Genomic DNA, 7379 nt, shown 5'->3' on the forward strand with positions numbered 1-7379 from the left:
CCCCCCATCATAACTCCAGATAGTGCTGCACCAATTACAGCCTAATGGGACAGTTTTAATTAGAAAACTACATTGAGCAAGTATTTGCTTCTCCTCCACAACACGGCTCATTTAAGAGATTAATGCTCAGGCCCCGGATGGCTGTACAGTTAAGGAAGCCGTTCCTCCCCAGATCCAAACACGATTCCTAATATTTCAAGGTCACTTCCTGGCTGATTTTATCATGCCACACATGGCAACATGTACCCCCCCCCCCCCCCCGCATCCAGTAAATGAAAGCCAAATGTCACCACTCCGGTTCAAATCATTAATGACCACACATGTTCAGTCTAATAGCATCTGATTGTTTACATTGGTTCAAGTCCATTTAAAAAGTGGAACATTTAAACGAGGAAACCCCCCCCCCACCCCCCCCCCCCCAAAAAAAAAAAGAGATAATAAATGAGCACATTGGACGACAAGAACCCAATTCAAGCCGCGCTGCCAGGTCAAGACAAAGTGGTCTTTGGGGTTTGAAACGGGATCTTTATCGAGCTGTGATACAGGAAAGGCTTGTTTAGATTTTCAGCACTACCAACATACATCACCTGCGACAAAAAAAATAACAAGTTCTGCACTGGAGCTGTTCAATCACTGTCAATCATTATGACTAAATCCAACGCACACCACTGGTTCTCTGTATGGTCGTTCAAATATTCATTCAGTTTAACAATACAATTCATGTTTTCCTTTCTTCATATTCCAGATCCCTCAGTATGGATGCTTCCAACGAAGTCTTGGCAGTTCAATCCCAATAACATATTCAATGCCGATGTAATCACAAAACGATGGAATTATGAACATGTTTCCAATATTTCACAAACAGATCCTGACGGTATGGATAGCAATCCATCAGCTTTCACAGATGTATTTTTCAAATATTCAGTTATTGAACCTGTTTTTGTCATTCAACACCAATCAAATAACTTTCTGCTGACACAAACTACATGTCATTTACTGAAATAAAGACAATGTGCACTGCCTGAACCGTCTTTGCATGTAAATGGATAATGTGAAGCAAGCCACAAGCACAGTGGTCTCCAGGGACTTCTACTGTGATCAACACCACCACTTTCATCACATCCTTTACTTGAGCAAATTACCATATCAGGAGCATGATCTCAACCAGTCGAAAGACCTGCAATCATGCTTTTTTTCTGGCAATTAAAAGTGGTCGTCAAACCTAGCTTCTTTTACAGTGTTTTGGTTCTGCTTGTCAGCGCAACAAACATTATCTTAAAGAGGCCTCATTTAGCAGAGAAAACAACTGACCAGGTTCAATGATGGCTCGGGGTATGTGGGTAACCGGGGAGCACAATGGGACTGGAACACGATAAAGAGGACAAGGGAGGGAGGAGGGGGGCACCAACATGCCTCCCTTTCACTCTCCTGGGAATCCAGAGGCTAAGACGTGGCTTAGACATCGGGGTTCCTCAACACAGGTATCATGTTCCTCAGGCCCTTCAGTACAGCTGGGAGGGGTCCAAAACTCCCCGTCTGTCTCAGTGGAGGGATAGGGAGGCGCCATCAGGTAAATGTAGCAGACAACCTGCATGCCAACAGGTGAAACCAGAGACTTAAAGTCTAGCTTTATACTGTCCACTAGTCATCAATAATAAGACTCATTTCTGGCCCATGCACAATGCACACACCAATCAGCCTTTGTTAACACAACAGAAATGATAAGCACGTATTTAATTGAAAAAGTCCATAGAAAATGCATACACATAATGCATGCACTATATACATATACAGTGCATTCAGATCCCTAGACTTTTTTGACATTTTGTTACATTACAGCCTTACTCTAAAATTGATTAAATCATTTCTTCCCCTCACCAATCTACACACAATACCCCACAACACAAAGCGAAAAAACAGGTTTAGATTATTTTTTTGAAATACAGTGCCTTGCGAAAGTATTCGGCCCCCTTGAACTTTGCGACCTTTTCCCACATTTCAGGCTTCAAACATAAAGATATAAAACTGTATTTTTTGTGAAGAATCAACAACAAGTGGGACACAATCATGAAGTGGAACGACATTTATTGGATATTTCAAACTTTTTTAACAAATAAAAAACTGAAAAATTGGGCGTATATGTACATACACTGCTCAAAAAAATTAAGGGAACACTAAAATAACACATCCTAGATCTGAATGAATGAAATATTCTTATTAAATACTTTTTACTTTACATAGTTGAATGTGCTGACACTAAAATCACACAAAAATTATCAATGGAAATCAAATTTATCAACCCATGGAGCTCTGGATTTGGAGTCACACTCAAAATCAAAGTGGAAAACCACACTACAGGCTGATCCAACTTTGATGTAATGTTCTTAAAACAAGTCAAAATGAGGCTCAGTAGTGTGTGTGGCCTCCACGTGCCTGTATGACATCCCTACAACGCCTGGGCATGCTCCTGATGAGGTAGCGGATGGTCTCCTGAGGGATCTCCTCCCAGACCTGGACTAAAGCATCCGCCAATTCCTGGACAGTCTGTGGTGCAACGTGGCGTTGGTGGATGGAGCGAGACATGATGTCCCAGATGTGCTCAATTGGATTCAGGTCTGGGGAAAGGGTGGGCCAGTCCATAGCATCAATGCCTTCCTCTTGCAGGAACTGCTGACCCACTCCAGCAACATGAGGTCTAACATTGTCTTGCATTAGGAGGAACCCAGGGCCAACCACACCAGCATATGGTCTCACAAGGGGTCTGAGGATCTCATCTCGGTACCTAATGGCAGTCAGGCTACCTCTGGCGAGCACATGGAGAGCTGTGCGGCCCCCCAAAGAAATGCCACCCCACACCATGACTGACCCACCACCAAACCGGTCATGCTGGAGGATGTTGCAGGCAGCAGAACGTTCTCCACGGCGTCTCCAGACTGTCACATGTGCTCAGTGTGAACCTGCTTTCATCTGTGAAGAGCACAGGGCGCCAGTGGCGAATTTGCCAATCTTGGTGTTCTCATGCTACCACTAGAGTGAAAGCACTGCCAGCATTCAAAAGTGACCAAAACATCAGCCAGAAAGCATAGGAACTGAGAAGTGGTCTGTGGTCGCCTCCTGCAGAACCACTCCTTTATTGGGGGTGTCTTGCTAATTGCCTATAATTTCCACCTGTTGTCTATTCCATTTGCACAACAGCATGTGAAATTTATTGTCAATCAGTGTTGCTTCCTAAGTGGACAGTTTGATTTCACAGAAGTGTGATTGACTTGGAGTTACATTGTGTTGTTTAAGTGTTCCCTTTATTTTTTTGAGCAGTATATATATATATATATATATATATATATATATATATATATATACACACACAAATTATTGAAAAACTTATTTAAATAAGTATTCAGACCATAGACTTGTTTCCATTGATAATTATTTAGCTGTTTCAACAACTTGGAGTCCACCTGTGGTAAATTTAATTGATTGGACATAATTTGTAAAAGCACACACCTGTCTATATACACATTTGGCAGTGCATGTCAGAGAAAGAAACCCAAGCCATGAGGTTGAAGGAATTGTCCATAGAGCTCCGAAACAGGATTTTGTCGAGACGCAGATCTGGAGAAGGGTACCAAAACATTTCTGCAGCATTAAAGGTCCCCATGAACATAACGGCCTCCATCACTCTTAAATGGAAGAAGTTTGGAACCACCAAGATTCTTTCTAGAGCTGGCCGCCCGGCCAAACTGAGCAATCGGGGGAGAAGGGCCTTGGTCAGGTAGATGACCATGAACCCAATGGTCACTAACAGTGCTCCAGAGTTCCTCTATGGGAATGGGAGAACCTTCCAGAAGGACAACCATCTCTCCACTAATCAGGTCTTTATGGTAGTGGCCAGACGGAAGCCACTCCTCAGTAAAAAGCACAACAGCCCGCTTAGAGTTTGCCAAAAGACAGCGAAAGGACTAAGACCATGAGAAAAAATATTCTCTGGATTGAGGGAAAGATGAACAGAGCAAAGTACAGAGAGATCCTTCATGAAAACCTGCTTCAGAGCGCTCAGGACCTTAGACTAGGGCGAAGGTTCACCTTCCAACAGGACAACAACCCTAAGCACACAGCCAAGACAACGAGACCTGTCGTCAAACCTAGTTTAAGTTTACCTAGCATATGTGGGAACTCCTTCAAGACGTTTGGAAAAGCTTTCCTCATGAAGCTGGTTGAGAGAATGCCAAGAGTGTGCAAGGTTGTCATCAAGGCAAAGGGTGGCTACTTTGAAGAAACACAAATATAAAATATATTTAGATTTCTTGGTTATTACATGATTCCATGTGTGTTATATTAGCTTATGCCTTCACTATTATTCTACAATGTAGAAAAAAATAAAAATAAAGAAAAACCCTGGAATGAGTAGGTGTCCAAACTTTTGACTGGTGTATACAGTTGAAGTCGGAAGTTTACATACACTTAGGTTGGAGTCATTAAAACTATTTTTTCCAACCACTCCACAGATTTCTTGATAACTATAGTTTTGGCAAGTCGGCTAGGACTTCTACTCTGTGCATGACACAAGTACATTTTCCAACAATTGTTGTTTAGACAGATTATTTCACTTATAATTCACTGTATCATAATTCCAGTGGGTCAGAAGTTTACATACACTAAGTTGACTGTGCCTTTAAACAGCTTGGAAAATTCCAGAAAATGATGTATAGAAGCTAAGAATATAAGCTTCTGATAGGCTAATTGACATCATTTGAGTCAATTGGAGGTGTACCTGTGGATGTATTTCAAGGCCTACCTTCAAACTCAGTGCCTCTTTGCTTGACATCATGGGAAAATCAAAAGAAATCAGAAAAAAGAGACCTCATCAAGTATGGTTCATCCTTGGGAGCAATTTCCAAATGCCTGAAGGTACCACGTTCATCTGTACAAACAATAGTACCCAAGTATAAACACCATGGGACCACACAGCCGTCATATCGCTCAGGAAGGAGACGCGTTCTGTTTCCTAGAGATGAACGCACTTTGGTGCGAAAAGTGCCAATCAATCCCAGAACAACAGCAAAGGAACCCTGTGGAGATGCTGGAGGAAAAAGGTACAAAAGTATCTATATCCACAGTTAAACGAGTCCTATATCGACATAACTTGGAGGTCGCTCAGCAAGGAAGAAGCCACTGCTCCAAAAACAGCCAGACTACAGTTTGCAACTGCACATGGGGACAAAGATCATACTTTTTGGAGAAATGTCCTCTGGTCTGATGAAACAAAAATAGCAATGTTTGGCAATAATGATCATCGTTATGTTTGGAGGAAAAAGGGGGAGGCTTGCAAGCCAAAGAACACCATCCCAACCGTGAAGCACGGGGGTGGCAGCATCATGTTGTGTGGTGCTTTGCTGCAGGAGGGACTGGTGCACTTCACAAAATAGATGGCATCATGAGGAGGGAAATTATGTGGATATATTGAAGCAACATCTCAAGACATCAGTCAGGAAGTTAAAGTTTGGTTGCAAATGGGTCTTCCAAATGGACAATGACCCCAAGCATACTTCCAAAGTGGTGGCAAAATGTCCTAAGGACAACAAAGTCAAGGTACTGGAGTGGCCATCACAAAGCCCTGACCTCAATCCCATAGAACATTTGTGGGCAGAACTGAAAAGCGTGTGCGAGCAAGGAGGCCTACAAACCTGACTCAGTTACACCAGCTCTGTCAGGGGGAATAAGCCAAAATTGCCCCAACTTATTGCGGGAAGCTTGTGGAAGGTTTCCTGAAATGTTTGACCCAAGCGAAACAATTTAAAGGCAATGCTACCAAATACTAATTGAGTGCATGTAAATTTCTGACCCACTGGGAATGTGATGAAAGAAATAAAAGCTGAAATAAGTCCTTCTCTCTACTATTATTTCACATTCTTAAAATAAAGTGGTGATCCTAACTGACCTAAAACAGGGCATTTTTACTAGGATTAAATGTCAAGAATTGTGAAAAACTGAGTTTAAATGTATTTGGCTAAGGTGTATGTAAACTTCCGACTTCAACTGTGTGTGAGTGAGATATATATTTTTTTTTTATAAAAAATAAAAATAAAAAAACCTAAGATGGGCCCGTCACCGGGTGAACCTTGTATGTCCCCTTAATATTTCAATGAATTGCACCTGAATGGTTGATTGACTGCAGAAGGAGAATAACATGCGATAACATTACAGAGAAGTCTAGATGTCTCTTTTGCTAAACATGATTATCACAACAACCCCAATAGGTCCATTTTAACACAGTGCATGGGACAAGATCTGATTCCTAAACTGTATGTAATACAATCGACCCTGGTCAGAATATAGCTCCACCTTGTCTCTCGTCGACCACACCCGAATACAGAAACATGCTTACTGTTCAACAGAAAAAGGTCTGATTTGTCATCTCTTTTCAAGAGTGTAAATGTGGTTAGCAGTTTTGAGACATGAGTGCACTAAAGCAACACTTGTCATTGTAACATGTTATCAAGCAAGCCCTTAGAAATATCTTCGTATGCTCCCTGCTGCCTAGATGTCAACAGCCTTGCATCAATCTGAGCCACATTCACTCCTAAACTCCCCAGCACTATAACCTAGTACAGGCAGGGTCACTGAGGGACTGAGGGTTTGGGCTCCCCTGATTTGCATGGCAGAGTTCTAGGGAAGTAATTGGGCTTCTGTAAACATCACTGTGTGGTCTGGTCTGGAGGGAGACATGGGGTCCCAGTCCCACAACCCCCCCACACACACACTCTGACAACATCACAGAAGGCATGTAAAACTGTCCAACAGCACGGCGAGAAGTCCCAACACAAACTCATAACTCAAGATGTCAGCAACCACTATTCCCCAATAAAATGAAACCCATCTCTCACCAGTCTGTTTGGCTTCTACCGTAGCTAAATACTCACATCATTAAAGAACAATACATGGTCTCCGACAGTGAAATGACACCCCACGCGTGGATTGAATCAATCCAAATCCGAGCTGGTCAAATATTCAGAGATTTTACTTGTTACAACTGAAGTGGAGGGGGGGGGGGGGGGGGAATTAATCTGGAAACCTTGATTTGGCGACAATGTGCAAAAGTATCTAGAGATGGCTATTCATCACAGCGCTCTGGACAAGTGGGCAGTGCAGAGGCAAAGAGGTTTTAAATTGAAAACCATAACGCTCATTAGCTCAACACTCAGCCTAAAGGGCAATCAGAAGTTGCATTAGCCACAAGAGGGTGCCTGAACAAAATTATATCTGTAAATTGATTAGACTAAATAGAGTAACTGATATTAGTAACTGCATATTCAGCCCAGTTGAACTCCACACTGTGCTTAAAAGTACAATTGATCTGGTAAATCAGGATGTAGTTAACA

Source organism: Oncorhynchus mykiss, chromosome 22, assembly GCF_057628025.1.
Source record: "Oncorhynchus mykiss isolate SJ-2025 chromosome 22, ASM5762802v1, whole genome shotgun sequence".
Lineage (NCBI taxonomy): Eukaryota > Metazoa > Chordata > Actinopteri > Salmoniformes > Salmonidae > Oncorhynchus > Oncorhynchus mykiss.